The following is a 13,594-nucleotide window of genomic DNA, read 5'->3' as shown; positions in this document are numbered from 1 at the left end:
TGTCCCTCAATTTGTTTGCTTTAGTTCACTTGGTTGAACTTAAAATAGTTCAGAGTTAAGAGTCAACCACATTGTTGTGGATCTGGGGCTAGACCAGATAATGGGTGGCAAATTCCCTTCCCGAAAGGAAATGAGTGAAGCCAGATCAGTTTTAACTATACCGGATGATAGTTGTCATGGTCATCATTACTTAAAATAGCTTGATATTCTAGATTTATTAATTGAATTCAAATTCCTCTCGCTGTGATGGTAGGATTGTAACCTATGTCCCCAGAGCATTAACCCGGGCCTCTGGATTACTAGTCCAGTAGTAATCCAGTATTACCAGCCACTCGGGCAAAATGGCAGCACTAAAGGCAGGACCACTGATATCATCTTTAAACTAAGCTCCAAAAGAAGATTAAATTGGTTAGATATAATTTAAGACACATGAAAAGGATAATAATTTTGACACAAGGTCAGGGATAGGCTTGATTGTGTTGTTCAAATTTTTAACTATGTGGCAGCTTTGTTTATTTTCTTTTCTCCTAAATGTCTTTGCTGCGCTAAAGTCCGTATCAGTTGACTCATTATCTTCTTCTCAATGGCAACAATCTTATGACCTCCCTCACAGATACAGTAGAAAATAACTTGTTTGTTCAATTGATTTTGTTAACTTTTAAACCAGTGGATTTTTGTAATTTCCACCTCTGTAACATCGCCTCACTGTTCCCCCTCCTCAGTTCATCTGCTGAAACACTCATCTGAGCCATTGTTACCTCCATTCTTTGTTAAGTAATGGGTTAAGAGACATTCCAATTAGTTGTCTCATTTATGTTAAGTATCCAATAATTGACACTGATTATGTAAAGAAGCTTCAGGTGATGTGAAGATAGAGTTTTGTGCAGTGTTAAAGTGAAATAAAGGTGTTTGTGAAAAGGAGCAGAACCGTTGACTCTTTATACAACAGCAGCTAAATGTTTAACATTCTTGACTATTCCACTGCACTTCTAGACAGCCTCCCTTTTCCTATTCCTCATAACATTGATGTTGGTGCACGGTGGTTAGCACTGCTGCCTACGGCGATGAGGACCCGGGTTCGAATCCCAGCCCGGGGTCACTGTGTGGAGTTTGCACATTCTCCCTGTGTCTGCGTGGGGTTCACCCCCACAACCCAAAGATGTGCAGGCTAGGTGGATTGACCATGCTAAATTGCCCCTTAATTGGTAAAAAATAATTGGGTACTCTACATTTAAAAAAAAGTAAATAAAGTCGATGTCATTCCAATCTCTGCTACTCGTGTCCAAGCTCATGACAAGTCTCACTCACCCATTGATATATGTTGACTCCCAATTAAACAGTATCTCAATTTTAAACCCCTCATCCTTGTTTTCAAATCCATGCATAGCCTCACCCTCTGTAATCTCCTCCATACCTCACCCCTCCTTAGCTCTGTAATCTCCCCCAATTTTACAACTGTCTGAGATCTCTGCATTCCTGACCTTCCGACCAGCCAGAATTTAATTCACCCCACCATTAGAGGCTGTGTCCTCAGCTTTGAAATTTCCTCCCTAAACCTTGTTGCTGCTACCTCACTTTCATCCTTTAAGGTGCTTTATGAAGCCTACCTCTGATCATCTGCCCTACTATCTGCTTATGTCACTTGGTACCAAATTCTGTCTGATAGCACTCCTGTGAAGCACCTTGGGGCATTACATTAAGATTGTTCATATAAGTGCAAGTTGGTGCTGTAATATTTCACCCCGTTGCCCTATCTAAACTGAAAATGCTGTGAATTTGGGCTCGCAATCAGGCCTCTGCGAACAATACGAACATTAACAGTACATGATTATCGCTGGCTAATCAGGGAATCAGCATGACCTTTTACATAATTCCTTCCTGCAGATCTAACGGAGGTAGATTTGCTGAAAAACAAATAGACACCCTGTCGAAGCTTTTCCTCTTGCACTCATCAGGACAGAATCACAAGATTACCAATAGTAAAGGGAGCAACAATTTATATTTCATGAGAAGAGATTGCTGATTGGTTGGCAAATGGACTCTGATTGGTGGAGCTGTTGCCATGAGTAATACACCAAGAACCAGGGGCTGGATTCTCTGCCCCGCCGTGCCGCATTTCTGTTTCAGCACGCTGGCGGGATGCTCCGTTACGCCGGCCGGTCAATGGGGTTTCCCATTGTGGGGCAGTCCCACGCCATGGGGAAACCGTCGGGTTGCCAGCAAAATGGAGCATCCCGCCGGGGGAAAATCCAGCCCCAGTAAACTGTTCATGTGTGTCCTGATGAGTTTAAGAGAAAAAACGTCAACAGCATGGCTCTTTTATCAACAATCTTGGAGGAAGTAGATTTGATAAGTTGGCTGAAGCTTTTGTTGATCACAAAGCAGGCCCTTAATGACTGGCTTCCCCCCCCCCCCCCCCCTGCATATGCCCTGCCAATCATTCCTTTTACCCCCTCCTCTCATTGAGGCATTGGTGGTGAATGTACATTAGCTATTTGACTGTGAGGGCATCATTGCCAAAGCCCAATTCTAATCTCACCCTGCAACAAGAGGCAATGTCCCAGTAATTGGTCATCCAGAAAGTGTCCAGGGAGAGGAAACCTGGCCAATAATCCGCTCTGGCCGAACTGCACGGAAACTAACTGCGGCATCTCTGCCAGCACCCTGCTTGAGATGAGCTGACTCGTTACAGAGTACCACCCTTGTCTGCACGGCTCAGCTGCTCACTGCTATAAATGCTTAGTGCTTCTCATCAGGGTTTCAGTATTGATCTGAGCTCATCCAGCAACAACTTTCATTTATAGAGCACCTTTAACGTGGTAAAATGGCCCAAAGATGTTTCACAAGAGCATAATCGGACACAATTTGGCACTGATCCAATTCAGGAGATCTTAGAACAAGTGACTAAAATCTTGGTAAAGCCGTAAGATACAGAGATGGAGAGGTTTGGGGAGGGAGTACCAGATCTTAGTGTCTAGGTGCTTGAAGGCAAGGCTTCCAATAGTGAAACGATTAAAATGTTTTGCGCAGGAGGCCAGAATCAGGGGAAAGCAAAGTTCCTCTACTAAAACAGCGTAGCTGCTTAGCACCAGCTACTGTTTCCCGTGGTTTCACAGTTGCTGTGTGTGTGCGTGTGTATGTGTGCAACCTCAAGCATCTGGAAAATCAGATCTATCGCAGGCACATCCTGCCAGTGTCAAAACAATTAAAAGAAGCTATAATAGGAATAACACTGATTCCAAAAGCTATCCCTGGAGGCTTCTATCCTCACTGCTAAAACCAGGTGTGGAAATATTATCGGGGGTGGGTGGGAACGTGGAGTTCTTTAAAAATATATATATATTTTATTAGATTTTCATTTTTTTTAAAGAAACAAACAACAAATAACACAACAAAAGAAACAATGAACAATGCAAAACGGGTATAGAACAGAACAAAAATTATTCCAAAAATAGAAAAAAACAAGTAACTTCAACTCTACACCCAAAATTCCGAACAGCTGATGGTGTCTAGATCTTTGAAAAAGAAGTTGCCATCTCAGGCAGGGCCTTTCAACAGAAGCCCTCACGGTAAATTTAATTTTCTCCAAATGCAAAAAGGGCATAAGTCCCCAAACCAGCCAGAGGAACGAGGTGGAGCTGGAGATCTCCAAACGAAGAGTATCCGCCTCCTGGCTATCCATCAGGCAAAGGTGATAAAGTCCACCTTTACCCTAACGTGTGGAGTGAAATGCCGGAGAATCCGAAACCCCAAATATGACCAGCAGCAGGCATGGCTGTAATTCTAATCGGGGAATATTAGACATAGTGTTAAAGAAGGAAGCCAGAAGCTGGCGCGTCTGGGGCAGGACCAAAACATATACGTCGATGATCTGCTGGGACAAGCGAACAACGGTCACACCTATTCTCCATATTTGGGAAAAACCCGCTCATCTTTGCCTTGGTCAAATCTGTCCTATGTAGCAGTTTGAACTGAATTAGGATCAACCAGGCACATGAGGATGTGGAGTTGACCCTGTGTAGTGCCTCTCCAGACCTCTCCAGTGAGTGTACGGCCCAGTTCACTCTCCCATTTCACCCTTATCCCATCCAGTCGCGAGGGATCAGATGAGAGAATGTAGCCATAAGGGATTGAGATCGGCCCCCACGACTGGCTAAACCAAGGATAGAATCCTCTCCAGGAAGGTGGAGCCAGAGGCAGGGAAGGGAAGGCCGCACGGGTGAAATTGCAAACTTGAAAGTAGTGAAAAAGACCGGAGTTGGGTAGCAGACATTTGTCCGCCACTTCTCTAAAGCTGGCAAATTCCCCCTCCATGAACAGGTCACCATAGTGCTCGAGTGCCTTCAATTTCCTTCACTGTCGCTGGGTCAAAATCCTGGAACTCCCTTCCTAATAGCACTTTGAGTGTATCTGCACCTCAGGGACTGCAGCTGTTAAAGAAGGTAACTCACCACCACTTTCTGAAGGGCAACCAGGGATGGGCAATAAATACTGGCCTAACCAGCGATGCCCACATCCCGTCAATGCATAAAATATTTAAAAAGTGTCTTCATTGTGCTGTTGATGGAGGGAATTGGGTCTGTAATATATAAATAATAATAATCTTTTATTGTCACAAGTATGAAGTTACTGTGAAAAGCCCAAGTCGCCACATTCCGGCGCCTGTTTGGGTAAGCTGGTACGGGAATTGAACCCGAGCTGCTGGCCTTGTTCTGCATTACAAACCAGCTGTCCAGCCCACTAAGCTAAAAGTAGGTTGTCTGCATAAAGAGATGCCCGATGTTCCATCCTATCCAGATTAATATGCCTTCATTGATTGGAAGCTCTCAAGGCTTTCGAGAGAGGCTCTATTACCAGGCTGAATAATAGTGGAGGGAGTTGGCAGCCCTGCTTAGTGGCCCTCTTCAAGGAGAAGTGATCTGAATATGATGTATACATGTGAACGCTGACAGTAGGGGCATTGTATAGCAAACGGATCCATGAGGTAAATTTTGGCGAATGCTTTTTCTGCGTCTAGAGATGCTATCACCTCTGGCTTGAGTGCTGCAGAGGCAGAAAGTATAACGTTCAAAAAGTGACATATATTCGCTGATAACTGACAGCCCTTTACAAAGCCTGTTTGGTCCTGTGAAATTATGCTTGGAAGGAAAGGTTCCAGCCAAAGCGCCAGAACCTTAGCAAACAGCTTCACATCTGCATTTAAGGGCAAGATGGGTCGAGAAGTGCACAAGGTCGGGTACATGGTCCTTCTTAAGGAGCAAGAAAATAGAAGCTTGAGTAACGGTTGGAGGCAATGAATCATGGGATAGGGAGTCATTAAACACATCTAACAACATAGGTGCGAGTTGTTCCAAATATTTCTTACAAACCCCGATTGGAAAGCCATCCAGCCTATCAGGACATTTTGGAATCTCATCAGGACATTTTGGGGAGTCCAGCCCACCACTCTCAACCATTTCAACCGATGGGATGGGCAGCTAGTCCAGGAAATCAGCCATGATCAACTTGTCTGTGAGAGATTCAGGTTTATATAGGTCACAGAAGAAGGATGAAAAAGCCACGTTGACCTGGAGAGGAGCGAAAACGAGATTGCCGCCCAGGTTGACTACCTGGGGGATCTCATGGGAGGCCATTGGCATTTACGTTGGTGTGTTAAAAGACAATTGGCCCTCTCCCCATCTTCGCATAAAGTACCCCTGGAGCGCTGCAGCAAATGTACAATCTTATTGGTGGTCAGTAAATCAAACTGGGTCTGTAACCTTTGCCTGCCTGCATGTAAATCCAGAGTGGGATCGAGTGAGTACTGGTGATCTACCTCTAAAATAGAATCCACCTGCCTCTGTGGTTCATCTTCAGCTCATGTGCGCTATAAGAAATAACTGCCACACTGGTGATGTTGGTAGCGTCTGCGCTGCCTGTAGAACAGGATTATTTGTAAGAAAGTTCTTCCGTTTCTTCATTTTGCCCTCTCTAAGGCCTGACATGGGCCCAGGCTACCAGGGGAATAGTTTCTGTCTCTGCCTTCAACTACCAAATGAAGGATGCCTGGGCCATTGTCCCCAGCATTCAAATAGAACAACATAGAACATACAGTGCAGAAGGAGACCATTCGGCCCATCGAGTCTGCACCGACCCACTTAAGCCCCCACTTCCACCCTATCCCCGTAACCCAATAACCCCTCCTAACCTTTTTGGTCACTGAGGGCAATTTATCATGGCCAATCCATCTAACAAACACATCTTTTGACTGTGAGAGGAAACCGGAGCACCCGGAGGAAACCCACGCAGACACAGGGAGAACATGCAGGCTCCGCACAGACAGTAACCCAGCGGGGAATTGTACCTGGAACCCTGGCGCTGTGAAACCACAGTGCTATCCACTTGTGCTATCGTGCTGCCCTGATGTCAGGCAAAATGCCAACGGCCATCTTTCCACCAGCTGCACAGGCCACAAAGTAAGAGGGTTTCAGTGCTGGTCCTGAAAAATAGGTGTCAGCAACTTTCCAGTGCCTTCAAGTATAGCTGGAGGATTCCAGCCGCCTTCAGGTGCCGCCAATGCTTGGCACCTAGGACAACATTGGAAGAGTGGTGGCTGCAGTGATAGGTCTGGGACAAGTTGTCAGAGTCATGAGTCACGTCTAAGGCTTGGAGAAGACTGTACTGTCCATGGCTGAGGCACAGGACAGGAGGGCTCAGCCACAGGCAGGCATGTCCTGGGCTTAGATGGACATTGCTGCTGTGCTCCAGAGCTAGGCCCACTCACAAAGGGTCATGGCTGAGAGCATCAAGAGCATTGGTCGGGTGCTGACTGATCTTGCCCTGTCACAGAGGGATATGAATGAGGCAATGAGGGACATGGCTGACTCACTGAGGGTCGTGTCCCAGTTACAGAGTAGCATGTGTCTTGTGAGAGTACTTTTAAGACATAGATGTTTAAGCAATGTACCTTTAAGAAAACAGCGATATCAGAGAGTGGGTGGGATTGAGGTAAGGTCACCCATTTTGCAGTCTAATTTTGGCAGGTTTTTAGTTTCAGTTTAAAAACAGTGTGTATGTGTGTCTGTGTGTTTCCAGAGAGCTGCAAGTTTTGAAAAGAGCTGAGTGGGTGTCTGTGTTTTGCAGGGAACTGGATATTTGCCATGAAAGACTATCTCTGGATCATTTGGGTGCTTTAGAGTAAATCCTTTAACCTGATGTGATACTGTTTAAAAGTGTTAAGTCTCTTGGAAGTTTGAAGGAACATTTTAAGGAATTATTTACTGTTGCAATGTTTTCTGAGTTATCTGTGAAGCAAGGGGTGTTAAGAGATCCAATGTTTATTGAAGATGTTAAGTTGAGTTCATGGAATAAACAGAGTTTTGTGTTTAAAAACCCACGTGTCCATAATTGTAATACCACACCTAGGGAATAAGCCGTGTGCTAGGAAAAGCAACAAATCCATTAAAGGGAGAGGTTGGTTGAACTCCATCATACATTTTGGGGTTCTGAAAACGCCTCGCCCATAACAATTGGGGGCTCGAGGGGGATAAAAGTCTATCTATTGGATTGGCTTTTGTGAACTTAAAGACAGTGAAGGATTGTTGCTTTTCTGGTGTGGTATTTTAGTTTAAGTGGGGAGAGTATTGTGAACAATGGCTCTTTCAGAGGCTCAGAAGTTTTTGGGGGTGGAGAATGTCACACATAGTACTTTAAGGACAGAAACGAAAAGCAGACTGTTAGATTTGGCAAGAACATCGCAGTTAACATTACCTGACAAAATACGAAAAGATGAGGTAATTATGGCAGTGGTTAAGCATTTAAAGTTGCCTGAGATATAGTTTGACTCATTGGAAATGGCAAAAATTCAGTTGCAAATTAAACAAATGGAACAGGGGCAGCACGGTCGCGTTGTGGATAGCACAGTCGCTTCAAAGCTCCAGGGTCCCAGGTTCGATTCCGGCTTGGGTCACTGTCTGTGCGGAGTCTGCACATCCTCCCCGTGTGTGCGTGGGTTTCCTCCGGGTGCTCCGGTTTCCTCCCACAGTCCAAAGATGTGCAGGTTAGGTGGGTTGGCCATGATTAATTGCCCTTAGTGTCCAAAATTGCCCTTAGTGTTGGGTGGGGTTACTGGGTTATGGGGATAGGGTGGAGGTGTTGACCTTGGGTAGGGTGCTCTTTCCAAGAGCCGGTGAAGACTTGATGGGCCAAATGGCCTCCTTCTGCACTGTAAATTCTATGATGATAACATCAGAAAGATTTAAAGTGGCTGGAATACGAGAGTGAGAGAGAGGAAAAAGAAAGAGAAAGAGAGAGAGAGAGGAAAAAGAAAGAGAAGGAGAGAGAGAGGAAAAAGAAAGCGAAAGAGAGAGAGAAGAAAAAGAAAAGGAGAGAGAAGAAAGGAGAAAAGAAAGAATACCCCTGGCAGAACAAAAAGAAAAAGAAAGGGAGATACAGATCAGTGAAAAAGATAAAGAAAGGGAGTTTGAACTTCAGAAAATGGCCATGAAACATGACAATCAGTTAAAATTGGCAGACGTAAAGGGAAACATACAGTTGGATGATAGTGATGAGGATAGTGAGAAAGAGCTTCATAGTGGAAGACGTGGTGAGGATCTATTTAAATATGTCCAAGCATTGCCAAGGTTTGACGAGAAGGAAGTGGGAGCTTTTTTCATTTCATTTGAGAACGTATAAACAAATTAAATGGCCACAGGACATGTGGGTATTACTGATTCAAGCAAAGCTGGTAGGTAGAGCTAGTGAAGTGTTTGCATCACTACCGGAGGAGGTATCTGGAACGTATGAGGAGGTGAAGAAATCCATCGTAAGTGCATATGAGCTCGTGCCTGAAGCTTACAGACAAAGGTTTAGAAATTTAAGGAAAGAATTTGGTCAAACATACATGGAGTTTGAAAGGCTCAAAGAGAGTAATTTTGATAGGTGGATAAGGGCTTTGAAAATAGACCAAACGTATGAAGCTCTCAGAGAAATTATACTTTTGGAGGAGTTTAAAAATTCAGTTCCTGATGTAGTGAGAACTCATGTGGAAGAACAGAGGGTTAAAACTGTGAGATTAGCCGCGGAAATGACAGATGATTATGAATTAGTTCATAAATCAAAGATTGGTTTCCGACATCAGTTTCAGCCGGTGAGGGCAAGAAACTGTGGACATGAGAAATACTCAAGTGGTAAAGGTAAAGGTGATCTGATGGGAGACAATAAAGAGAGTGTACCTCAGATTAAAAACAAAATCCAGGAGGGTGGAAAAGAAATGAAAAGTTTCAGATGTTTTCACTGTAATAAACTAGGCCATGTGAAGTCACAGTGTTGGTGGTTGAAGAAAAGCACTGGGAAGGCTGATGTGGTAAAACAGGATAAGACAGTGGGGTTTGTTAAAGTGGTAAAGGAAAGCCCAAGGGAAGTGAAGAAGGTGCAAACAATTGTACAGCCTGATCAAGAAGTAATTGTTAAGAAGGTGCCAGATGTCTTTGAAGAATTTACTTGTGTGGGTAAAGTTTACTCATGTGCATCAGGAGGAGCAGGTAAAGAAGTGACAATTTTAAGAGACACAGGGGCAGGTCAATCTTTAATGGTAACAGATGAGGAATTATGTAGTTTGGGAAGAATGTTGCCAGAAAAGGTGGTAATATGTGGAATTCAGGGTGAAAGGAGTAGCTTTCCATTATATAAGGTAAGGTTGGAAAGTACAGTGAAGAGTGGTGAAGTGGTAGTCGGAGTAATAGATAAACTATCTTGTCCCGGAATACAGTTTATCTTGGGGAATGATATAGCTGGATTGCAGGTGGAAGTGATGCCTACTGTGGTTGATAAGCCATTGGAAAATCAGTCAACTAAAGTGTTGAAGGACGAATATCCTGGGACTTTTCCAGATTGTGTAGTAACAAGGTCGCAAAGTCACAGGTTAAGACATGAGGAGAAATCAAAGAGTGAAGATGAAGTTGAAGTGCAATTATCAGAAACGATTTCTGATCAGATGGTTGAAAAAGAACAAGAACAAGCGGTGGATGAGGCGGATATTTTTAGTTCAGGAAAATTGGCGGAGTTACAACAGAAAGATGTAGAAATAAAACGGATATATCAGAAAGCATATACGGAAGAAGAATCTGAGAGTATACCAGAGTGTTTGTACCGTAAAAATGATGTCTTGATGAGAAAATGGAGACCTGTACATATGCAGGCGGATGAAAAGTGGGCAGAAGTTCATCAAGTAGTATTGCCGGTAGGGTATAGAAAGGAGGTGTTGCGAGTTGCACATGAGGTACCAGTGGGAGGTCATTTCGGAATAAGAAAAACTCAAGCTAAAATCCAGAAACATTTTTATTGGCCTGGACTGCATAAAGATGTAGTTAAATTTTGTCATTCATGTCACACATGTCAAGTGGTAGGGAAACCTCAAGCAGTGATAAAACCAGCACCCTTAATACCCATTCCAGCATTTGAGGAACCTTTTACAAGGGTCCTAATCGATTGTGTAGGACCGCTTCCTAAAACCAAAAGTGGGAATCAATATCTTTTGACTGTAATGGATGTGTCTATTAGGTTTCCAGAGGCCATTCCAGTACGTAATATTACAGCTAAAAGGATTGTGGAGGAGTTACTTAAATTCTTTACTAGATATGGACTACCCACAGAAATTCAATCGGATCAAGGATCAAATTTTACTTCAAAGTTATTCAAAGACGTTATGGATAGCTTAGGAATAAAACAATTTAAATCAACTGCAAACCATCCAGAATCGCAGGGAGCGTTAGAAAGGTGGCATCAGACATGAAAGACAATATTGAGGGCGTAGTGTCAAGAATATCCAGAGGATTGGGATAAAGGAATTCCATTCGTATTGTTTGCAATTAGGGATTCACCTAATGCGTCTACCAAATTTAGTTCTTTCGAACTAATGTTTGGTCATGAGGTAAGAGGACCACTTAAATTGATTGAGGAAAAATTGGTGGGTGAGAAATCGGAAATTACACTATTGGATTACATGTCAAATTTTAGGGAACGATTAAATAGAGCAGGTGAATTGGCTAGACAACATTTGAAAGTTGCACAAAATGTGATGAAACGGGTAGCGGACAAGAAATCCAAAGTTCGGAGTTTTGCCAGTGGGGATAAAGTTTTAGTGTTGTTACCAGTGGTCGGGGAGCCTTTAAAAGCTAGGTTTTGTGCACCTTATCAGATTGAAAGGAAATTAAGTGGGATGAATTGTGTGGTAAAAACACCAGATAGTAGGAAGACTCACCGATGTGTCATGTGAATGTGCTTAAAAGGTACTTTGAAAGGGAAGGAGAGAAAAAGGAGATTTTAATGATTCTAACTCAAAGTGACAAACCAAATCCAGATGACTGTGAATTTGACATACCCCAAATTAAAGTGGAAAATGAGGATATTCTTAAAAATTGGGATGAATTGTTAAGTTACCTTCCAGAGGAAAAACTAACTGACCTGAAAGAGTTATTAATATCACATGGGCAAGTTTGTAGAGATAAATTGGGAAGTACTAAATTGGCTATACATGATGTAGATGTGGGAAATGCTGTTCTTATCAAACAACATCCATATAGACTTAATCCTTTAAAATTGCCACAGGTTAACAGAGAGATTGAGAGTATGCTGAAGAATGGCATAATTGAAGTGGGTTGCAGCCAATGGAGCCCATAGTGATGGTACCTAAACCAGATGGTACCCAAAGGTTGTGTGTGGACTATAGAAAGGTGAATGCAGTTACCAGAACGGACTCTTATCCTGTCCCACCATTGAAGGATTGCATGGAGAAAGTGGGACAATCTGCTTTTATTTCCAACTTCCAGACATGCAAAGAACATTTAAAACACCGTATAGAGTTCTTCGATCAACTTCAGGAGGCGGGTTTTGTGATGAACCTAGCCGAAAGTGAATTTGGAGAAGCCCGAATCACTTTCCTTGCGGAGTTTCCGTTATTCTCAAGACAAAGGGACATAATGCGATTTCTTTCTTAGCATGAATGGCTTTGATCAAACAGTTGTGCAAACGCTTTTTGGCGTGATTACTCCACTGATGGAATTGCTGAAGAAACGTAAAAAAATTTCAATGGACAGCGGACTTTCAACAGGCATTTGACTGCCAGAAAGCTGTGATAACCAATGTTCCTGTATTGGAACATTGCAAGGGTCTCTGTGGTCAGATTGAAGTAGAGTATCTGATTCTAAAGAGAATTGCCGAGGAGTAGAGGAATGGATGGATCGTGCAGAGACTTTGTTCAAAGAGACTGTCAATCAAGAAGGATTTCGGTCGGAGGAAGAAGAGCAAAGAAAAATGGACTATATTATTATACCTGTTTGCGTGTGTTGTTGTTTTTTTTAAAACAAACAGGTATATTTACTGTGTACATTTCTTAGGGGATGGTGCAAAAGTGAAAAATGAAACCATCTAGAAGTTGATGGTTTATTTTTTTCTTGGGGGGAGGTGTCATATGAGAGTACTTTTAAGACATGGATGTTTAAGCAATGTGCCTTTAAGAAAACAGTGATGTCAGAGAGTGGGTGGGGCTGAGGTCAGGTCATCCATTTTGCAGTTTAATTTTGGCAGGTTTTTAGTATCAGTTTAAAAGCAGTGTGTGTGTGTGTCTGTGTGTTTTCAGAGAGCTGCAAGTTTTGAAAAGAGCTGAGTGGGTGTCTTTGTTTTGCAGGGAACTGGATATCTGCCAAGAAAGACTATCTCTGGATCATTTGGGTGATTTAGAGTAAATCCTTTAACCTGATGTGATACTGTTTAAAAGTGTTAAGTCTCTTTGAAGTTTGAAGGAACATTTTAAGGAATTATTTACTGTTGCAATATTTTCTGAGTTATCTTTGAAGTAAGGGGTGTTAAGAGATCCAATGTTTATTGAAGATGTTAAGTTGAGTTCATGGAATAAACAGAGTTTTGTGTTTAAAAACCCACGTATCCATAATTGTAATACCACACCTAGGGAAAAAGCCGTGTGCTAGGAAAAGCAACAAATCCATTAAAGGGAGAGATTGGTTGAATTCCATGATACATTTTGGGGTTCTGAAAACGCCTTGCCCATAACACATGGCTGAGGGCATCGACACCTTTGTTCAGACAAGGGCAGGTCTCCAGGACTGGCAGTGCCAGATGATGTTGAGGCCACAGGAGCTTACTCCGGCTGCCCTTCCATCCCATGGTATAGCATGGGGCCAGCTAGCACCCCGAGGGAGGAGGAAGTAATGGGGTCCATCCCGGGGCCTCCCACAGGGGAGGCGCTGGAACACTGCATTCCTTCTGAATCCCCCACCTGACACTGGCATACCTGCTGGACAGCAGACAGAACAGTCTGATATGTTATCACATGTGACACCTGAAAGTTGGCCAGGCCCATTGAGCCCTAGGCCCTCCAGAGGACAGCTGCCAAGGGCATCACAGGGCAGAGGGCAAGACCTGCAGCAGACCCCTCCGCTCCTGATGTGCAATCTGGGGGAACAACTAGAAAGAGCAGGAAGCCACAGAAGATCAGAAAGTTAAACAGCACTTCAATTGGCATGTAGTTAAACATAGTGATTCAGGGGGAAGGGGACACAATTTGTAAAGATATACCATTAAACACTTTTCCACCACC

This window comes from Scyliorhinus torazame, chromosome 21 (assembly GCF_047496885.1).
Source record: "Scyliorhinus torazame isolate Kashiwa2021f chromosome 21, sScyTor2.1, whole genome shotgun sequence".
NCBI lineage: Eukaryota > Metazoa > Chordata > Chondrichthyes > Carcharhiniformes > Scyliorhinidae > Scyliorhinus > Scyliorhinus torazame.
The sequence above is the reverse complement of the archived record's forward strand: the minus strand, read 5'-3'. Positions refer to the sequence as shown.